The sequence below is a fragment of the Cryptomeria japonica genome, chromosome 5 (genome assembly GCF_030272615.1).
Source record: "Cryptomeria japonica chromosome 5, Sugi_1.0, whole genome shotgun sequence".
Taxonomy (NCBI): Eukaryota; Viridiplantae; Streptophyta; class Pinopsida; order Cupressales; family Cupressaceae; genus Cryptomeria; species Cryptomeria japonica.
The window spans coordinates 362,666,141-362,690,251 of NC_081409.1; the positions used below are offsets into that span (position 1 = coordinate 362,666,141).

General features: G+C 37.9%; 1 protein-coding gene across 10 annotated transcripts in view; it reads right to left on the reverse strand.

Annotated features, from left to right (window-relative positions):
- LOC131034615 (uncharacterized) overlaps positions 1-24,111 on the reverse strand; it is a 226,015-nt gene that overhangs the window by 91,375 nt on the left and 110,529 nt on the right. The window lies entirely within an intron of this gene.

Consider the following 24,111-nt stretch of genomic DNA (forward strand, 5'->3'; position numbering starts at 1 on the left):
CTTTTGATTATTTCAATATGGCGTAACTTGAACATCAGAAAAGAAATACAAGAAAAAGAAAAATATTAATTTGTCAAATTTATCACTTGAATCTCTAATTTATCAACAAATATCTACCTGTAATAACCAAACAGCACATTGACTGTAGAAAAAAATCTACAATTTTTTTTCTTGTAGCTTTATAAAGAATGTAAGGACAAAGAAGTAGAGCGAAAACAATTTTTATCTAGGCCTGGGAAATAAAATAATAATAACTATAAGACATTATATTTGATATTAATTAATGGTTTTGTTTGGATGTAAGATTCATTGCTTTTGACAAAGAATTCAGTGGTTGAGTTCAGCTATTGAACTGTCGTCCAAAATCCATTCCTGATGTGCCTCAACCATAGCCTATGGTCATCTTTCAATAACCATAGTGTTTGGGAAATCTCTTGTATTCTGTTGGTGTCATATTGCTATTCATATATTTGGAGAATTGAACCCTTTTTCTTTTGCTTAAGATGTGTAAAGTCCCTATCACAGATTTTTGTCCCAAACTTGCAATATTGCTGATTTTATCTTGCAGACATTTCATCAAACACTCAACATACACGCTAATATGAAAAACTTCTGATTATAATCACATAGAACAGTTGTATTTAAAATTCTAGATCTTTTATTCATCATAAACACATACCCACATTCATAGAATAGTTATAACCCGCTGCTCCACAAATCAGAATTACATGAGCAAAGAGAACTATAATTTCTCACCTCACAATAGACTGAAATTTTGCAATAATGCTAAGATGACATGGGAAAGTGAACAGCAGTGGAAACCCTCTATTCAACACCAAAATATCCCTTCAATCAGCAAAAGACTCTGCAACTAAGCCCAGAGATGTTGTGTAGTTGGGTAGCCAACTTCAATATGATGAAAAATGCTCCAAACAGGACAGTGGCTGCTCATGTGAAATCTCCAAACCCTTATTCCAACATAAAACAACATAAATGTTGTCCTCATTTTTGTTTCCAAAAATGAAGGACAACTACATAAAAATTTTGTGAAAAAATGAAAAAATTTACTCTATGGCATGCTTCCCGAAGCAGAATTTTGACTAATCCTTGGACTGGCTTAATCCTCACTCCATCCTCGAACTGCATTTCAAATTTCGTCAAATTCTGGGTTCGTTTGCTATGTATTTCCTTCAATTTCGAGTTTTAAAAACCAGACTGCAGGTGGAGATTTTTCTTCAAACTGCAAGTTTTAATGATATTCATTGTTTTGGTTGTTGTAGGGGAATTTTTAGCTTATTACATGTGCACTTTTATTAAAAGATGTTACTTGCAATTTGTTTTAAATTTCCTTTTCATGTTTTTGTCTTTTTTATTGTTTTTTGGTCTTGTTTAGTTAAAATAGGGATTTTTGGGCTCAATTACAAGTAAACTTGCAGTTTAGTCTAAAAACCCCTACTTTAATGGTTTTTACATGTAATAGGGATTTTAAATCCCCATTACATATGTGCAAGCATTTCTAACTTGTTGTAGGGACTCTATTTCCCTTTTACAAGTAATTAGAACTTGTATTCCTCTCCAAAAAACCCGATTTTGCCTTGCAAGTGCATTTTTGAAAATTTTAAACTTGTCATTTGTCTAAAAAATCCCGATTTTGGCTTGGTAAGTGAAAAAGAGAATTTTAAACTTGCTATTTGTCTAAAAAAACCCGATTTTGGCTTGGCAAGTGAAAAGGTGAAAATAAAACTTGTATTTGTCATCTGAAAACCCGATTTTCACATGCAAGGGTAAAATCGAACATGTTCTTCTCTCCAAAAAACCCGATTTTCAGTTGGAAGCTAATTTGTTGAAGTTTTCAATCGATTTTTGTGGAGATCTTCAAGGAAGGAGAGGCATTTTGGTTTCTACCCTATTCTCATGCTTTTGAAACCACTTGTCATGCCATTTGGAGGTTGCATTGACTGGTTTTTCGCACTAAATCAGCAATCACCTTTTTCTTTAATGCCACATTTTGGTTGATCAAATCTCCAACAATCTGCAATCTCCTAAATCGTTTTGACCTCGTTCACCTAGGCGTGGAGTTTGGGAGGAATTTTGAGCTATTTAATGATGCCATTGAAGATTCTTTTGGTGGCCACGTTTTTCTCCACGTGATTCCTTTGGCTGCATTTTGCAAAGACTTGACACCATTTCTTCTTCTCCTCCTTAGGCGTTTTGCTATAACCCTCTTGGGTGTGCTCTCTCATTGGCATTTTGGCCATCCAAATTTGGGATTGCTGCTAAATTTATCAATTTGGGGCATTTTTGCAAGAACGTGTTAAGGGTTTGGCATTGCGGATTGCTTCTATTTATAGGGTTTCCTTCTTTCCAAAAATTGGTTGCATTTTTGGACAAGCATTTGCATTTTCAAGAAAGGTATGTTCTCTTTCCTTTCTTTCCTTCATTTTATTATTTTCTTGCTCTCTTAATTTTCTTTCTTAGTTGCATTTTTAACATGTGTTGTTCTTCCCCCAAAAATCGGTTTTTGTGAGAGAAATCTTCCCCTTAGTATACAATTTTCGAATTGCATTGTTCTTCCCAAAATTTCCTCCTTACTTGTATTTCCGATTTTTAATACCGATTACAAGTTCGCTAGAAATTCTTATTCTTCCCCTACAGTTAAGGAATTTAACCATTTTTGGTTAAAATTTCAAGTTGAAAAGTGTGAAATACCCCTCTCTTTCAAATTCGGGTTTTAAAAACCGGATTACATGTTGAAAAGTTCTTCCCATTTTAATGAAAACGACTTTCTTGGATTTTCCCATTTCTATCCATTCATGTTCCCCATATCCGTACTTTCCATCTCTGCCATTTTCCACAAGTCAAAATCTCATTTTCCATCCATTTCTCCACTTGCAATTTTACAAGTGTACTTGCATTTGGGTTTAAAAACCCCGATTGCATGTATGTTCATTCCAACTTGTATACTTGCGAAAATTTCCCCAAGATCCGAAATTGGTCAAAGTCAAGATTTTCCCATTTCCATATATTTCCCCTCTTCCTCTCACAAAATCGTGAAGTTCTAGAATCAAAGTTTTACCCATTTGGAGAAGGAAGAATGATATTTGCAGCTGACTATGATGTTGCCTTAACTCTTTTAAGTCTTCATCACAGTATTCCAGGTTCACAATCAATGTCGGATTTGTCGGCATCTCCAATTCCCAAGAAGATGAAATACAGATATGACAAATATCAGAACAAAGTTACACCTTCCCAGGTTTCTTCTCCTTTGGATCGCATCAGAGACACGGAAATAGGGCACTTTGATATGTCAGAATTCGTCAAATGGGTAGAAGATCCACAGGATAATAACTTGCAGCGGCTGTTGGACAGCCATATCCATCATGCATCTTCTTTCCCGGTGGCTGCCCTAGAACCTAAGTTCGTTCTTGCCACACCCATCATTTTGACAAAGAGTCAAGAATCATCAAAAATGATGATGGCGAAGCTATAATTCATCTCGATGCAGATACAATCGAGAAGGTCTTCAGAATACCTCCTACACTTGTTTATATGGAAATCTCCAAAGAAAGTGCAGCGGAGTATTATGTGAAGAGGGAAAAAGATTGCAAGCGACACATCAATAGGTGAATCCAAGAGCCACAAGCCTCCTCAAGATGGGCAAAGTTGTACCGCTGCAATTTCAAATGGGAGATAGGAGACACCATCACTCTTCTCAGCAAGATGATGGGCCTTGAGCATTCCAATGTCTTTGAGCCATGGATGTACCAGTTCATCATGTTTATACGGCAGTCTCGTCATATTTCATAGGGAGAAGTCATTAGCGATGCCTTGTGTCAACAACTTGCACCAGTTCCTACCACCATGACCACCTTCATGAATTCATATTTGGTATATTTGGCAGCATCACTTAGACACTTTCCAGGTCTTTCTACCAAGGGTGATCGCTCACTTATACCAGTTTGGGAGTATTATGACCAGATGCCATTGAGACCCAGCAGACTGCATTTCCGAAGAGTACAAGATACATTCTTCGGGTATTTCATGTGTCAGTTTGATACAAATCTCAGGAACAAGAGAGTATCAAATGAGGCATGGGACAAGGTGTGCGAGTATGGATGTTTGTTTCTACAGTTTCCCACCTTCACCTATATGAGGATCAGATGCTATGATGGTCAGCCATATATGCTTCCCAGATACCCAACTGATAAGATCATTCTTATGGAGTTGGGAAGACAGATCATGGCTGTTCACACTTTTCAATCTGCCAGGCACAAGGTTGGAATGGGGATCTCTACCACAAACCCATTGAAAATCGGTCGGTATTCCCCTGTCACATTTGTGAAGGCTAAGGCCATGGAGACTGAATTGCAGGAAATCAAGCTCAAAAGGTTTAAACCTAGAGCTGATTTTGATTATAGAGGTATGAAGGAGAAGATCAAGAAATCCTTTGTGCATGTTCATCGCATTGAAGACATTTGGGTAGATCTCCACACAAAAGCCGAAGTTCTGAAGATGGATTACTGCAGGCTCACTGTTGAGCAAATTGTTGATTTGAACTTGGCGGATATCCCACAAGGGATGATTGATGACGGGCATATACTTGATCCTGAATACATTTCACGAAGGGTTGAGGAAGCTCCACTTCCTTTGATCCAATGGTCACACAAGGAGTGCATATCCATCCTTGACAGATTTCAACCTATCTTGGCCAACACCAAGGCATGGCTGAAAAGTAATGTTGTTAGACTTATAAAAATTAAGGTTGGTAAAGAAGATGATTCTACGAGGCCTCTTGGACGGAAGTCTGAGATTCAGATTGACAACAAGGAGGGTGTTTCATTTTCGGGCACAAGTATCAAGTTGCAAGTCAGTCGTGCAGTAGTGCTTCCTCCTAAGGAGACGACTATTCGTCGGAAGGAAAAATCACGATTCCATATTCAGGTAATTGATCTGGATAATCCAGAAGAGGTGCAGCAATCTGAAGGAAGTCAAGTCTTTGAGCTTGATATTGTTGTCCCGTCCCGTCCCGAAGTGACGGAAGTCTTTGCGCTTTGAAGAAACTTCATTTCCTTTCTCTCATTTCACTTGAAAGTGGTTACTGCTGTTCATATTCAATCGCTATCCTTTTCTGTGAAGAGAAAAGGATATTGTCTTTTTTGAAAAAAAAAGAAAGATTGCTGTCCCATCCTACTTTATTTTCAAAGTTGTAGTTAGATAGGGGGAGCCTTCCCTTAATTTGGAGAGTTTTTACTCATGTGTTGTGGTTGAAACCACAATTTTGTATATTTCCCCAAGTGTGCAAAATTTTCAACCAACAGTTTTTTGGCGACTTTGCTCGGGACACGGACGCATTCGGAAGCCTCACGCTTTCGTTTGAAGATTAGTGTCTTGCTGGTAAAAAAAAAGAAGAGCTTGGAAATACTTTCATTTCTCTAAGCTGGAAAGTTTGCATGTTTACGTTCGTCAGAAGAGAGGTGAACATTCTGAAGAAATCTCTCCTGCTGAACGAGCTAGATTCCATTTGCTCACTAGTACATCTTCCCTTTCACGAACCACAAGTTATCCTCCTGCAAGGATGAAGAAATCTATCCCAAGTGAAAATTCCTCTTTCTTTTTCAAACCACTGATATCTTCATTATCTTCATTATCTAGTATGGCTAATCCACCTCCGCTTCCTCCTTCCGGTCCGTGGGGAGTAGCTTTTGGTCCTTTGGCTTTAACCCCACCTCTTCATCCACTTCCACTAGGTTCTCGTAAAAATCTTCCCAAGTTCTATGCTGATGTAAAGCAGCATCCGGACGAACATGTCAAATCTTTCTATATGGCATGTGGTGTTCTTGGAGTTGAATATCAAGATGTTGTTGTTTGTTTGTTCATAGAGACTCTTCAAGGTATTGCAGCAGATTGGCTTTTCAATCTTACTGCTGGTTCAATTGTTTCTTGGAACTCGTTGAGAGACAAGTTCAAAAAACGTTTCAAACCTGCGGAAGATGAACACACCTTGTTGGCCCAGTTGACCCAAATGAAGAAGGATACGCATGAAGGCATGCGTGAATTCATTGCTAAATTCAACAAATTAGCAAATAGAATTCCTGTCAATTCTAAACCTACTCCTGAGAACCTCAAGTGCTTTTTCATTAATACTCAGTTGCTCGAGGTCAGTTTCTTCTTAAGGCGAGCATCGCCTGCTAATTTAGAAGTTGCTCAATCAATGACTACTGAGATTGAGGACGATTTGATCCTAGCTAGTAAAATCAAAAAGGATTCTAATTGATCCAAAGGAGGTTCACATATGGATGGTTCATTTTTTGGTTCTACCGATCCTATGGTACAGAAATTAGCAAATGAACTTCTTGCTTTAAAGAAGCAAGTATCGCAAAATTCTTACCCCGCACCATACAAGGATATCCCAAGAAGGACGTATCCTAATGTTGCTGCCAGTTACGCTACTAAGAATCAACCCAAGTTACCTCTCCCTCCGAAGAGACTTGCGCTTGAACCATCTCCTTCAAAGGCAGTGGTTGGCTATTATGAGACTGATCAAAATGAGTTCTTATTTTGATTATCAGTCTGATGAAGTTGCTCTTCCTCAACAAGAAGAAGAAGAAGAAGTGGCTGGCGACTCTACTATACGTTACATGCACTATGATGACTCTGTTGCTGTCGAAAGGACTCATAGTCAAGCATTTGCAGTAATGACAAGATCCCAGACCCGGCTAGCTCAACAAGAAGCTGCAAAGATCGCGAGTGATTTACAACCACCTGTTATTATTGCTAAAAGAGGAACACCGCTGCCCTATATTCCAAAGGATGCAGCGAAAATTCAAGTAACAAAAGTCCTCCTTTTGCTTCATCTATTGATCCCAAGCCCAGTATGCCTAACTCCAAACCACTATCGGGCAATGTTAATCCCTCTCTAGCTGGTTCATTTCAAGCTTTCGATATTATTGACCATGCTAGGAAGACTAAGATTCAAATGTCCGAAGTTGAGTATTTACAAGTTAATCCTGATCAATTTGATAGGTTAGCTGATTTTGTTAAAAGTAAGGAAACTCCTCCTATACTTGAAAATACTACCCCGCAAGAACCCAAGAATTTGCCCAATCATTTGGTGACCATTCCATCTACCACCCAAGGAGAGATAGAACCCTTTTACATTTCCCTATTGATCAATGGTTTTCAATTGAGCAATTGTGTCTTGGATTCTGGTGCTTCTGATAACGTCATGCCCGCAAAGGTTGCTCAAGCTTTGGGGCTGACCTTAACCAAAACTTTTGGTCATTGTTATTCCATGGAGAACAAGCAAGTGCCTCTTATTGGGCAAATTAAGGATGCTGAATTTGCATTTGCTGTTTTTCCGAATAATAAAATAAAGATGACTGTGTTGATGGCTGACGTTCCTGCGTCATATGGAATGTTACTTGGCCGTAATTTTTGTAAGGATGTTGGAGGCAAACTCAACATGGATATGACGGAAGCAAGAATACCAGTCAAAGGTGTTGTGCAGAAGTTAATTCCCGAAAGAGAAACTAAGTACACGGTTGTCAAGTCTAATGATCCCCATGCTCAGATTCTTTTTGAATCTTCAAGTTTCAGGAATTATTATCTTCATATAGATGAAATTTCAGAATTTGCTGAAGATTATCCTTCAAGCAGCTCCGACATTTCACTACTTTCAACAAATGAAAAATTTGTTGATACTGATCAGGATCACACATCAGAAGATGGGTCTTCCACTTCATATGTTATGGTTGAAGAAGTCTCATCACTCGTTGCTGATGAAAGTATTCCATTACCTTCTCAACAAGAAGAGTTTCACTCTTCACCTACACAAGAGGAGAGTTCATCTTCTCCTATGGAAGAAGATGACAACTTTTCTTTTCATAATGCACTTGTTTCGGATGAAGGCAGCTATAATCATTCCAATGAAAATAACAGTTTGAATGATGTGTGGACTCTTGAATTTGATGGCAGCTGCACTACAAATGCATCCAGAGCTGGTGTAGTTCTTATATCTCCTAAGGGAGAGATCTTCCCTTACTCTTTCAAGTTGCAATTTGCTAATACTAACAATACGGCTGAATATGAGTCGCTTTTGTTAGGGATGAGCGTTGCATTGAAAAGAGGAATCAGAAATTTTCATGCCCAGGGTGATGCAGAATTAATTGTTTGTCAAGTGAGGAATATATATCAAACTAAGAATGATAGACTCAAGCATTACCGCAATTTGGTATGGGAAAATATTGAAGATTTTGATTCTTTTAATATCTCAGTTGTTCCTCGTGAATACAATGATAGGGCTGATTCTCTTGCTGTTTCAGCTACTTCGTTAATTCCCCATCTTGACTTTGGTCAAGATAAATATATTATTGAGATAATCTGCCGACCTAGTGTGCCTGACAATTGGGATCATTGGCAGATTTTTAATGATGACAAGCAGATCAATAATTTCTTGCAAGCAGAAGATGGTTTCAACAACCTATATTTTGAAGTAAGTAATTCTCCTACTTTGTTGTTATCAGATTCAATGTCTGAAACATCATCCGAATCAGATGAAAATATTCTTCAGCTGAAAGGAAATAAAATTCCCAAGGGGTTGGTTTCTCTCGAAAAACTTTTTGATCAACATGATCATTATATCAAGAGACGACAACAAGAAAGTGTCGATTCTCCTATGGGATATGAAAAATACAATATTGGTTCAGAAGATGATCCTAAGTTTGTCAATATTGGCAATAACTGCACTTCAAATGAGAGAGATCAGTTTATTCAATTTTTGCGCCAATACCGTGATGTCTTGGCATATTCATATGATGATCTAAAATCCTTTCAACCCAAGGAAGTGCAGCATGACATTCCTCTCAAGCTTGGTGAAGAACCTTTCAGACAAAAGCAACGCCAGTATAATTCGGAGATTTCAAGTACCATTCTTTCTGAAGTTCAAAAAATGCTTCATGCTCGGATTATCTTTCCCATCCATCATTCAACATGGTTGGCGAATATAGTGTCGATGTGTAAGAAGAATGGACAAATACGTATCTGTGTTGATTTCAGAAATCTTAATCAGCTATCACTCAATGATAATTATCAATTGCCAATCATGGATCAAGTTTTGCAAACGGTGACTAGTTCCGAAATGCTATCTATGCTAGATGGATTTTCGGGATACAATCAGATTGAGGTTTGTGGACCTGATCAACATAAGACTGCATTTACTACTCCATGGGGTACATTTACCTACCGCAGAATGCCTTTCGGGTTGATCAATGCAGGGGCTACTTTCCAACGAGCTATGGACTTGGCTTTCCGTGGTACTGTGGGAAGGTATATTGTAGTGTATCTTGATGATCTTACTGTTTTTTCTAAAAATCGTGAGAACCATCTTTTTCATTTACAAGATGTACTCGAAAGATGTCGTAAGCACGGCATCTCTCCCAGTCCCAACAAGTCAGTTTTTGGGGTGACGGAGGGAAAACTTCTTGGTCATATTGTTTCCAAGGAAGGTATAAAAGTTGATCCTAAAAGGGTTAAATCTATTTAGAATCTCCCTTTGCCATCCAACAAGATTGTTGTTCATTCCTTCTTTGGTAAAGTAAATTTTCTGCGAAGATTCATTCCTGACTTTGCAGAAAAGACTCGTCATATTGTGGATATGATGAAAGGAAAGTCTACCTTCCATTGGAATTCTGAAGGAAAAGCAGCATTCAATGAAATCAAAGATGCAATTGCTCATGCACCCGTGTTGGTTTGTCCCAATTACACCAAGGAGTTCATCATGTATAGTTATGCTTCCGAGCATACTCTGTCGGCTATTCTGATGCAAAAAAATTCAAAAGGGATTGAATCTCCTATCGCTTTCATGAGTTGTCCTTTGAAGTCTCATGAACTCAAGTATTCCTCTATTGAGAAGAATGCCTATGCGGTTGTTAAAGCAGTTAAGAACTTTTGTTTTTACATCTTGAATTCTCATACCGTTGTGTTAGTTCCTGATACATCACTCAAATCTATCTTAACACAACAGGAGTTTCGCACAAAGAGAGGAAATTGGATTGCTAAAATCCAGGAGTATGACCTGGAGATTAAGCCTACAAAGCTTGTTCGAGGAAGAGGATTCTGTCAGCTGATGGTGGAAGGTATTCCAGAAGAGCAAGAATTGGATGATTCTGAAGATCTTCCCAAGGTATTGTTTGTCAGTACTACTAATGAATGGTATTCTAATATAGCGTTTTTCTTGACTTATGGTGAATGTCCACAACATTTATTGTTCAAGGAAAAAAGAAGTATTAAGTTGAAATCTGGGAACTTTGTATTGTGGGCTACTGGTTTGTACAAAAGAGCAATTGATGGTACTTTCCTCCGTTGTGTTGACAAAGCACAACAAACCAAATTGCTGGAATCTTTCCATGACAAGGCTTGTGGTGGACATTTTTCTGCACCAGTGACTGCTCACAAAATTTTGAGAGAAAAGTATTATTGGCCTACACTCTTTCAAGATGCTTTCTGGTGGGTGCGTAAGTGTGTACATTGTCAGCAGTTTGTAGGCAAACCAAAGCTTGCAGCATTAGCATTAAAGCCGATTATTGTTGAAGAGCCTTTCCGGCAATGGGGCATTGATTTCATTGGTGTGATCAATCCCTCTTCAAGTGCAGGTCATTCGTATGTCCTTACAGTTACTGATTATTTCACCAAGTGGGTGGAAGCAATACCAGTAAAGAATGCTACTTCTGACATAGTATGTAGATTCCTCAAGGAGAATATTATTTCCAGGTTTGGTGTTCCATTCAAAATCGTGACTGATAATGCAACCACCTTTTCTTCCTCTGAAATTTCACAATTTTGCTTTGAATACGGTATCTTGTTAACTCATTCATCCGATTATTATCCTCAAGGTAATGGTCAGGCGGAATCCAGTAACAAGAAATTGATCACTATTATTCGCAAGCTTGTGGAGGAAAATCAAAGGTCTTGGCATAAGGCTCTTTTTGATGCTTTATGGGCAGACAGAATTACACCCAAAAGGGCTATTGGTATGTCACCATTTCAGCTTCTTTATGGGATCAATGCAGAAATACCCATCACTTTGGAACTTCCTGCTCTCAAGTTGGCTAAAGCAATTGAAAATCAAACTTATGAGAATGCTTTAGACAAAAGGATCATGTATCTTTCCCAGCTGGAAGAACAAAGAACACAAGTGGTAGATCGGATTGCTCAACATCAAAAACAAGTCAAAGTCCTTTTTGATAAGAAAGCAAAGCAAAAAGGATTCCAAGTTGGTGATCGTGTTTTGCTTTAGGATAAGCGAAGGGAACCGAAAGGTTTACATGGCAAATTTGATTCTCTTTGGCGAGGACCCTTCACTATTCACCGTGTTGCTAGAGAAGATAGTTTTATCTTGGCATATCATGATGGTACACCATTTGCGCTGCCTTATAATGGTCAGCATTTGAAGCATTACTTTGAATGAAGATTTGAGGTAACTTCTAGTAAATAATATCTTTCTCTTGTTTGTTTTGCATCTTTTGTTTGTTTGTTTTTGTTTTGTTTGACTCTGTGACCCAATGGTTAAGAGGAAGACACTCAGAGTTCTGGATTCTTTTCTTTCACAATCTTGAAGGATAAATGAAAGAATTCCCCAATCAGAACTAGTTGTTGTACTCATTTTTGTTTCCAAAAATGAAGGACCACTACATAAAAATTTTGTGAAACAATGAAAAAAATTACTCTGTGGCACGCTTCCCGAGGCAAAATTTTGACTAATCCTTGGACAAGCTTAATCCTCAGTCCATCCTGGAACTACGTTTTGAATTTCGTCAAATTCTCGGTTCGTTTGCTATGTCTTTCCTTCAATTTCGAGTTTTAAAAACCCGATTGCAGGTGGACGACATTTTTCTTCAAACTGCAAGTTTTAATGATATTCATTGTTTTGGTTGTTGTAGGGGAATTTTTAGCTTATTACATGTGCACTTTTATTAAAAGATGTTACTTGCAATTTGTTTTAAATTTCCCTTTCATGTTTTTGTCTTTTTTATTGTTTTTTGGTCTTGTCTAGTTAAAATACGGATTTTTGGGCTCAATTACAAGTAAACTTGCAGTTTGGTCTAAAAACCCCTACTTTAATGGTTTTTACATGTAATAGGGATTTTAAATCCCCATTACATATGTGTTTCTAACTTGTTGTAGGGACTTTATTTCCCTTTTACAAGTAATTAAAACTTGAATTCCTCTCCAAAAAACCCGATTTTGCCTTGCGAGTGCATTTTTGACAATTTTAAACTTGTCATTTGTCTAAAAAATCCCGATTTTGGCTTCGTAACTGAAAAAGTGAATTTTAAACTTGCTATTTGTCTAAAAAAATCCCGATTTTGGCTTGGCAAGTGAAAAAGTGAAAATAAAACTTGTATTTGTCATCTAAAAACCTAATTTTCACATGCAAGGGTAAAATCGAACTTGTTCTTCTCTCCAAAAAACCCGATTTTCAGTTGGAAGCTAATTTGTTGAAGTTTTCAATCGATTTTTGTGGAGATCTTCAAGGAAAGAGAGGCGTTTTGGTTTCTACCCTATTCTCATTCTTTTGAAACCACTTGTCATGCCATTTGGGGGTTGCATTGACTGGTTTTTCGCACTAAATCAGCAATCACCTTTTTCTTTAATGCCACATTTTGGTTGATCAAATCTCCAACAAGCTGCAATCTCCTAAATCGTTTTGACCTCTCTCACCTAGGCATGGAGTTTGGGAGGAGTTTTGAGCTATTTAATGATGCCATTGAAGATGCTTTTGGTGGCCACGTTTTTCTCCACGTGATTCCTTTGGCTGCATTTTGCAAAGACTTGACACCATTTCTTCTTCTCCTCCTTAGGCGTTTTGCTATAACCCTCTTGGGTGTGCTCTCTCATTGGCATTTTGGCCATCCAAATTTGGGATTGCTGCTACATTTATCAGTTTGGGGCATTTTTGCAAAACCGTGTTAAAGGTTTGGCATTGCGGATTGCTTCTATTTATTCGTTTTCCTTCTTCTTTCCAAAAATTGGTTGCATTTTTGGAGAAGCATTTGCATTTTCAAGAAAGGTATGTTCTCTTTCCTTTCCTTCCTTCATTAGTTATTTTCTTGCTCTCTTAGTTTTCTTTCTTAGTTGCATTTTTGGCATGTGTTGTTCTTCCCCCAAAAATAGGTTTTTGTGAGAGAAATCTTCCCCTTAGTATGCAATTTTCGAATTGCATTGTTCTTCCCAAAATTTCCTCCTTACTTGTATTCGGGATTTTTAATCCTAATTACAAATTCGCTAGAAATTCTTTTTCTTCCCCTACTGTTAAAGAATTTAGCCATTTTTGGTTAAAATTCCAAGTTGAAAAGTGTGAAATAACCCTCTTTCAAATTCGGGTTTTAAAAACCGGATTACATGTTGAAGAGTTCTTCCCATTTTCATGAAAATGACTTTCCCGGATTTTCCCATTTCTATCCATTCATGTTCTCCATATCCATACTTTCCATCTCTGTCATTTTCCACAAGTCAAAATCTCATTTTCCATCCATTTCTCCATTTGCAATTTTATAAGTGTACTTGCATTCGGGTTTTAAAACCCCGATTGCATGTATGTTCATTCCAACTTGTATACTTGAGAAAATTTCCCCAAGATCCGAAATTGGTCAAAGTCAAGATTTTCCCATTTCCATATATTTCCTCTCTTCCTCTCACAAAATCGTGAAGTTCTAGAATCGAAGTTTTACCCATTTGGAGAAGGAAGAATGATATTTGCAGCTGACTCTAATGTTGCCTTAACTCTTTTAAGTCTTCATCACAGTATTCTAGGTTCACAATCAATGTCAGATTTGTCGGCATCTCCAATTCAAAAGAAGATGAAATACAAATATGACAAATATCAGAACGAGGTTACAACTTCCCAGGTTTCTTCTCCTTTGGATCACATCAGAGACACGGAAATAGGGCACGTTGATATGTCAGAATTCTTCAAATGGGTAGAAGATCCACAGAATAATAACTTGCAGCGGCTATTGGACAGCCATATGCATCATGCATCTTCTTTCCCGGTGGCTGCCCTAGAACCTGAGTTCATTCTTGCCTGCGCCCATCATTTTGACAAAGAGTCAAGAGTCATCAAAAATGATGATGGCGAAGCTATAATTCGTCTCGATGCAGATACAATCGAGAAGGTCTTCAGAATACCTCCTGCACTTGTTTATATGGAAATCTCCAAAGAAAGTGCAGCGGAGTATTATGTGAAGAGGGAAAATGATTGCAAGCGACACATCAATAGGTGGATCCAAGAGCCACGAGCCTCTTTCTCAAGATGGGCAAAGTTGTACTGCTGCGATTTCAAATGGGAGATAGGAGACACCATCACTCTTGTTAGTAGGATGATGGGCCTTGAGCATTCCAATGTCTTTGAGCCATGGATGTACCAGTTCATCATGTTTATACGGCAGGCTCGTCACATTTCATGGGGAGAAGTCATTAGCGATGCCTTGTGTCAACAACTTGCAGCAGTTCCTACCACCATGACCTTCTTCATGAATTCATATTTGGTATATTTGGCAGCATCACTTAGACACTTTCCAGGTCTTTCTACCAAGGGTGATCACTCACTTATACCAGTTTGGGAGTATTATGACCAGATGCCATTGAGACCCAGCAGACTGCATTTCCGAAGAGTCCAAGATGCATTCTTCGTATATTTCATGTGTCACTTTGATACAAATCTCAGGAACAAGAGAGTATCAGATGAGGCATGGGACAAGGTGTGTGAGTATGGATGTTTGTTTCTGCAGTTTCCCACCTTCACCTATATGAGGATCAAATGCTATGATGGTCAGCCATATATGCTTCCCAAATACCCAACTAATAAGATCATTCTTATGGAGTTGGGAAGACAAATCATGGCTGTTCACACTTTTCAGTCTGCTAGGCACAAGGTTGAAATGGGGATCTCTACCACAAACCCATTGAAAATCGGTCGGTATTCCCCTGTCACATCTGTGAAGGCTAAGGCCATGGAGACTGAATTGGAGGAAATCAAGCTCAAAAGGTTTAAACCTAGAGCTGATTTTGATTATAGAGGTATGAAGGAGAAGATCAAGAAATCCTTTGTGCATGTTCATCGCATTGAAGACATTTGGGTAGATCTCCGCAGAGAAGCCGAAGTTCTGAAGATGGATTACTGCAGGCTCACTGTTGAGCAAATTGTTGATTTGAACTTGGCGGATATCCCACAAGGGATGATTGATGACGGGCATATACTTGATCCTGAATACATTTCACGGAGGGTTGAGGAAGCTCCACTTCCTTTGATCCAATGGTCACACAAAGAGTGCATATCCATCCTTGACAGATTTCAGCCTATCTTGGCCAACACCAATGCATGGCTAAAAAGTAATGCTGTTAGACTTATAAAAATCAAGGTTGGTATAGAAGATGATTCTACGGAGCCTCTTGGACGAACGTCTGAGATTCAGATTGACAACAAAGAGGGTGCTTCATCTTCAGGCACAAGGATCAAGTTGCGAGTCAGTCGTGTAGTAGTGCTTCCTCCTGAGGAGATGACTGTTCGTGGGAAGGAAAAATCACGATTCCATATTCAGGTAATTGATCTGGATAATCCAGAAGAGGGGCAGCAATCTGATGATGCTCCCAAATCTCCAGTTTCAGACTCGCCTCATCAGATCATTCCACCAGTTTCTGTAATGTCCTGAACTAGGTTCAAGATAGTTTTAACCATAATTAATTGATTTCCAATATATTTATAACTTAACTAAATATATTTGGAGACAATTCCACCTTAACGAGCATTGAATCAATGATATTCCACAGCTCGATCAATTAATTATTAATAGATAAATTGTTAATCTATCATACATCCATAATAAATTTACAGAACCACGCCCTTACCTATCTCGGGACCATGCCCTCAAGGTTTATGGGTTGTTGATCCCTACTTTGTCTTGGGATCCATCCTATTAATTGGATTTAGACCACCCTTCTTTGGAACATCTCAATTCCCAACTTTGTGAATATTGACATCAGTAGCAAGGATTATATCCAAACAATATTCTTCTTACTGTTTATTATCTTATGAGTTCTTTCTTATTTACAATCTAATACTTTTATGTCTGATTACAGCATTATATTACAAATATATGTATATGTTTATTTATATCTATATGCATATTTATTGATATTACATCATTCATATAGTATTATTACATCATATATATAATCAACTAAATACATTATATTGTATTATATATCATTTATATATTTATTAATTACCAATTATTAATATATTTACTAATTACCTTTTTGTATAAATCACTAATACCACTACTGCCTAAAACATAAATTGTTAGTATAAGGGTGGCTGTAAAAACAGACAGATCTGACATGCGTCAGATCTGGTCTGCCACTAAATATCTCATATGAGTGTCCTGCTTATTGCACTCTACTTTCTCACAATTACCACTGCCTCCATATATTTTTCACACTGTATAATTCCATGCTTCACACGTATGAGAACTTCTTTATTTTCTGCCTTATATTATAGTATCAAATTACTGTATTAAAACAGATTTACGTAGGCAGTAATGTATTGTATTCTTAGCCCTTAGATTATATTGGCAACATAGGTTATATGATAAATATATTTTAATATGTGTGTAATATATTATTATTTTTGTGAGATTTTGCAAAGATCAAGAGCTCAATGAAATGTACAAAATAGAAACACAATATAGGACAAGAATAAACTGTATTCTCATCAATAGAAAATGATCAATAACATGATTCAATTAGTTACATACAATGTAGATGAGCTTGCTTATATAGGCAAGGCTAGGGATATGTGAGCACACAAACATGACATGTGGCTCAATAAGAAACAAGGGTAGGTAGGAAATATGTGTGGGTAGGTAGGAGAAATAATATAATAGTCCACATGAGGTGGATCACCCACTGAATGTGGAGTGTAACAACAAGATCAACACCATAAAAGGTGGAATTTCTCCTACACACACTATCACAATGTGGCACAAACACCCAAGTGTCTCATACCCAAACTATTATGAAAATGCATTATCCTAAGTAAACTTAAGTAAGGTGTAATAATATCCAAGATGAATAATTATTTACACCAACACCCCCCCTTAAGTGCAACTTAGGGGAATGCACTTAAGTCTACAATGCAACTAAGCAAAGCAAGATGGGTCCCGGCTACGAGGCCATGATAGGTACCCATGTACAAATGCAAATGCATGCAAACCAATGCAATGAAAACTCTCACAAAGTGGGGAAAGAGAGAAAAACCCAATGGGAAAAAACCCTCCCCCAAAAGAGAGATGAAAAACATACAAGAGAACTCTCATAGAAGAATGTGAGGAACAAAACCCCATGTGAGGAAAAAATCCCCCCCATATGAGAGAAGAAGAGAAGCTAGGAAGCCCCCCCTCAATGTGGAATCTGCACCAATGATAGAAGCTCGATGTATGAAGAAACTACTCCACGAACGTCGAACAACATTCCTCCCCTTAGGAAGAAACAAAACCAAAGGTGTATCCATGAAGTCTCCCCAATCATGAAGGGAAGATGTATGAAGAAAACTCATGATGAAAGGAATCTCTGAAAACTGCTCAAGTGTCCCCATGTCGATGCTGAAAGATACCCCTTCCAAAGGTGGTAAACTGTGCCACACTGCTGAAAAAGGCACTCCAAGATCTAGTGGAGATGGATGTAGAACATGTCCCAAAGACTCACATGTCTCCTCAAAACATAAAGAGACCTCCTCCAACTGCTGTACATAAGTATCCACAATCATGTCAACCTCGAAAGAATGATCATGTAGAGAATGAACAAGAGGGTCAGAGTGTGCCCTCGCAACAATCGAAGAAGAATCACCTTCAGCAAAGAGAAGATGAATGTCATCAATGATGTCTCCCAAATCTGCAATGTAGGATTCCACAAACAAATCTGCAATATCTGTCAAGTAATCATCCCATGAAGCTGAAGCTAGAAGACAATGAATATCCTGCTGCACTGAATCACATGAAGGCAAAACTGTCGCACTATCAGGTGCAATAGGTGATGTGATATCAATATGAGGAGATGAAATACAAGGCTCAAGAACAGGTTCACATGTGAGAATCCCCGTGTTCAAGTGTCCAAAGTTCTCCTCAAAGTCTAAACCATCACAAGAAGTGTGATCATAATGTGTAGAATCATCAAATGTGCAATCATCATCATCAACAAAATCTGAAAAGGAGTATAACCGAGATGCATGATCAACCACCCCAGTCGCAATGATAGCTCTAGTCTCCATGTCTCTAATGAAAACTGAGTCAGTTGTGAACTCCACAACTCTCTTAGTTGCGCCATGTGTGATTTGATAGATAGAAAGGAGATTGTTTGTCAAGTGGGGTACACACAACACATCATTGAAGGAGTTATCCCCAATGTCAATAGATCCTTTCCCAATCACATCCATGTATGTATGATTGCCCATCAAAATCTGTGGCATGGTGCAAGGCTCAAATGTAGAGAACATAGACTGTGAAGATGCCATATGATGAGAAGCCCCTGAATCTAGAAGCCATCTCTCTGAATCATGACTGATAGTAGCACATAGAGCTTTTCCTTTTCTTGTTCCAAAAGAGTGAGTCTTTCTACTTGTAGAAGCCATGAATGTTTGCCCTTTTCCTTTTGAATGTGAGGAAGTGGAAGTTGATGAATCATCCTTCTTGTAGATTTTAGGCAAATCAATGTTATGCTTTTTGATGATATGTGTGAGCTCATCAATCTTCTTAGAATGACAACGATGCTCCTCATGACCAATCTTTTTACAATTGGCACAAGCAGGTCTTTCCCTCTTTGGTGAATTATCTCTCTTGGAAGAGGATGAATCTCCTTGTTGTGGAGAAGATGGTGCTTTGTCCTTAGGCTTTGATTGCCATTTCTTCTTGTTTGAGTTGTCCTTTCCTTGATTTCCTTTGTTCCCTTGATTTGCCACTAATGCTTGAGACTTAGAAGCCTTAAGAATGCCCATGCTTATCAACTTAGTTTGTTCCATCATCAACATTTCATTGAAAGCATCAAATGTAGGCATTGTGTAGCTTGAACCCATTGTCATTCTATGGGTTTGGAAACTAGAAACAAATGCTGCATATTCTTGTGGAAGCTTGCCTATCAAGTTGAATATCAATTGAGTATCCTTCTTATCAATGCCACAATCTTTGAGTTGTGCCCTCAACTCATTTGCCTTAGTGACATAATCTTGTATAGTATCAAAGTTCTTGGGATCTAACATGGTGAAATCACTATCAATTTGATATCCCCTAATCTCATCAACTTGACCATACAAGTTTTGAAACTTTTGCCAAGCATCCTTGATTAGAGTACATTTCTCAATATGAAAAATGAGATCCTTTGATACATACTTTCTTAAGGTACCAATTGCCATGATATTTTAGTGAGCCAATCCAAGTGACCAACAAAATCAACCTTAGGATCAGCTAGAGCAACAATAGTTCCATCAATGTAATGGGTGAGTCCTTTTTCCATGAATTTACTCCATGCATCAATTTTCCAAGTAGCATAATTATGTGGAGTTAAGAGAGGAAACTTAGAAGAACCCATAGCACCAAAAGGAAGGAACACAAGAGCACAAAAGCACAAGAGACACCCCTCCAAATTCACTCAATCAAAGTACCCCCCCTAAAGTGATGATTTTGGCACTTAGTGCGATTATGATGAGCCACTTGCAAAACAAGGCAAAGTGGGCTTACGATGCAAATTTTACAACTTCTCAAATGAGATACAAGAGACTTCAATCAATAGTGCAATGAATCTAACTGAGATTCAAGCAAATATACAAGTACCAAGAGAGCCAAAAATGGCCAAAATCTGAAAGTACAATTTCTACTTACAATGGCCAAAATCCGAAAAAATACGCACTTTCAAAAAAAACGGCACCTGAAAAGGAGGTTGTATGACCCCAAACGAAGCCTCTGAAGTTGCAAAAACTGGGATTACTCAGGTACAGTCACCAAAAACTGCATTTTCTGAAAAATCTGTGCATCAAAATCAAAAAATTTCTTCACCACTGCGGAGAGCACGAAATTCTAGCCCATTGCAAAAAAAATTGCTAGAAAAAAGGAGCAAAAATGAGCAAGTTATGGCCATTTGAAGTTGAACTGCAAAATCAAAAATGCAAATGAGAGGAGCCTGCAAAATTTTTGAAAAATGCTGACGTCAGCAAGTCACTGGGTTAAATTTGACGGCTGTATGACCATCGCAAAAACTTCGCCTATCTGCTGACTGGGCGTCCGTACTGTACGGACAGCTGACGTGGCAGATGACTGCGCAGTACGGATGCTGATGCGTCACAGTACGGTGGGCGTACGGAAATCTGACTGTGTGAGCCATGTGGTGTCTGCATGGCGACCGTACGGATGATGTGTCAGTCAGAGGTGGCCACGGGCCAGTGGCCTCCTACCACGTGGCGGGCGTGGATCGCTGGTTTTAATGTCTGTCGGCAGAAGGAGGCGCTACCGGAGAGGAGGGCTCGCTGGAGAGCCGGCGGTGGCAGGTGGGCCGCTGGTGGCGGCAGTCGGTGGCGCGGGAAACCTCTGCAGCGAGGACGGGACGGCCGCGGCTGCGGGCTTCGACGGGCGCGGGTGCGGGCGGAGGCGCGTGGATGTCAGCGGCACGGACTGCAGCGAACGGCAGAGACAGCGGCGTGCAGAACTTCTCGGCGGCGGCGGCGGGCAGGTCCGGACCGGCAAGCAAGTACGCGCAGAGACAGAGCTGCAGACCTGCAGGTACAGCGGGTCACAGGGGGGCTCTGCGGACCCCCAAAAAACACCTTTTTTTTGTTTTTTTTATTTTCAATTTTTTTTTGAAATTTTTCGAATTTTTTTTTTCAATTTTTTTTTTTGCTTTTGATTTTTTGAAAAATTACTTTTAGAAAATGAAAAAAAAAAATTTCGAAAAAATGATAAAAAAATTTGAAAATCCGTACGATTATAGCAAAATTGGCGAAAAAAATTTTCTCACCAAAATAGGCCGACTTTATAACCAAAATTCATGGAAACGGCCTTCTGGACGCAACGGCGGGGTCGGATCTGGTCTAGGACGCCTCCAAAAGATGCTGCTCCTCAGATCTGCCTCTTGACGTCACAATAATGCCTCTTCAAGACGAATCAATGAAGCCCCAATGGCTCTGATACCATGTGAGATTTTGCCAAGATCAAGAGGTCAATGAAATGTACAAAATAGAGACACAATATAGGACAAGAATAAACTGTATTCTCATCAATAGAAAATGATCAATAACATGATTCAATTAGTTACATACAATGTAGATGAGCTTGCTTATATAGGCAAGGCTAGGGATATGTGAGCACACAAACATGACATGTGGCTCAATAAGAAACAAGGGTAGGTAGGAAATAGGTGTGGGTAGGTAGGAGAAATAATATAATAGTCCACATGAGGTGGATCACCCACTGAATGTGGAGTGTAACAACAAGATCAACACCATAAAAGGTGGAATTTCTCCTACACACACTATCCCAATGTGGCACAAACACCCAAGTGTCTCATACCCAAACTATTATGAAAATGCATTATCCTAAGTAAACTTAAGTAAGGTGTAATAATATCCAAGATGAATAATTATTTACACCAACAATTTTATGTCAAACCGAACCACATTATCTTCCAATCGCAACAGTCATATCGGACTGTGCTTTCGGCATTCTCTTATGTTATATTAGTAATGATATTTCTCAGACTCGTACCTATTCCTATTTACTACCACCGCAGATGTTTTCTTAGCTTTTTTTTCTCCTTTCTGTGTGATGGTATGCTGTGTTCTGATATCTCCTTGAACTACATGCAATAATGGCATCGTCTCTAATATATGCCATTTATGGGATTGTGCAACTGTATACGATATTTGGGCCTTCGGCCTTGCTAGAATTCTTCCCACCAAAAATAGCAAACAAGATATATACCAATTCCCTGTCTTTATAGAATGGATTTGATATCCATTATATAACTTTGAATGGTAACATCTCTTGGGGCACGTCTCTTCACAATAGATAGGCTCTCTTAAACCCATCGCACCCTTTCTCTAATTAAAGAGTATGTGACCGTACCCTATGGATAATAATAATTCTTCAACAAACTAATGAACCGTACCTTTTCATTGTCTTTGACCAAATCGTATTATGGGATTTCACCTAGTTACTTCATGGCCTCAACATATTGTATTGCTTCAGAATTATGGTATCAAGTCATTGTTGATCTTTGTATATCATTACTATGGTTTGTTTTAATATTTTAATATTGAAGGATCGCTGTTTGATAATAATCTCGATCTTTTAATAACTGAGCCGGTACCTTAGCAGATCATATTCCTTCCTTATGTCGGGATTAATATCTCATATCTATCTTATTACATTGCTGCCTTTGCCAATATTATTCCTTCTTAAGTCACTTCATAAACAATTTGCATTCCTTCATTAAATCAAACGATTATTACATACGTCTACCTTTCATGCTAATGATTATTGTTATACCTTAATCGCTCTTGACTAAACATTATTCCTTATTGATTCTTCATTCATTGATCACATGTCTTATTGACGAATCTCCTTTATTTGAATTATTCTTTTGTTTGCTGGTCTCTATCTCTCCATACTATCCCTCTTTCCCATTGATTAATATTCTTTTATCTTTGTTTTGATTAAATCTTTCCCATGATTACTGCATAGTAGTGAGCAGTTAGAAAAGGGTTGGCGGCGCCATAGCTACAATATGTATTATTATTAACGGCAATTCTAAATGATATCTTTGAGCTCTATGGAAGCCTCTCGACCCGGTGAATGTGATGTGCCGTTATCTGCGATAATCGATTTAGAATAATAGGCATTAATAATAAGGGTGTTAATAATAAACACTAATAAACAAGGATATCTATTAATAAATTGTGTTTATAATATAATATTAATTTATCTTTTTATTTGAATATTTCAAGATATTACTAGTAATAAACATTAATAAATATTAATTTAAATAATAATATTTAATAAATAAATAAATTCCAAATAATCATTTTTTGGTAGTTATTATATTAATCAATAATAATTATGTATATAACTATCTAGGAGGGAACATGACCGTATTATTATAATATTAATATTATTTTTATATTAATGAATGATTACTATTACTATTAATATTATTAACATCAATTATTAATTACATAATAAATGATAATTTATTAATATGATGAAGAATCACAAAATCTATTATTAATTACATCACCAGGATGTGGGGTTATAACAACCCTCTCACTTTAGAGGAAAATCGTGAAGTCTCATAAATGAGACAATTTTCCAATATTATTAAATGTTAATTAATAAATGTTTTAATTATCGTACTTATTTAATCACAATAATCCAATGTCCCAAGAGGGGTTATGACAGTTTCCATTGAGACGCCTCTTTCTCCTCCTGATTTGCTTGTGGATGAATCTCCTCAGAATGCCATTCCCATTTCAGCATACGAGCCATCTCCTGATCATCAACCAGAGAGTGTGTTGAAAGTTCCTGAGAATATTCCTACTTGCATCCAGTTATCAGAAATTGATACTTCCACTTCTGGTTTTGAGGAATTCATGAGGCACTCTCCATGCCCATTGGTAACTGAGCAAACCGTGGTCGCTGTCCTAACAAATATTCTATAATGTCCCCACTTTGAAATAAAATTCAATAATAAATGATAATAATAAAATTAAAATATTTAAAATTAAATTAAAATATAAAATAAAATAATTAAATATAATTAAATATGATTAATTAATAAATTATTTAGTTAATGAAAAGTCAAAAGAAATGGAAGGAAAGGTTGTGACTCCCTCAACAATAAGATATTAAAGGGAGAAGAGAACCTCATTTGAGAGGGGGAATAATTTGGAAATGAGAAGTGCAGATCTGATTTAAATGATAAGTGCAGATCTGATTATGAGAGGTTGTGTCCCTTTCAAAGGGCATAAATAATGAAGAGTTGCACTCTATCAAAGGGAATGGTGAAAGGGTGTGTCTC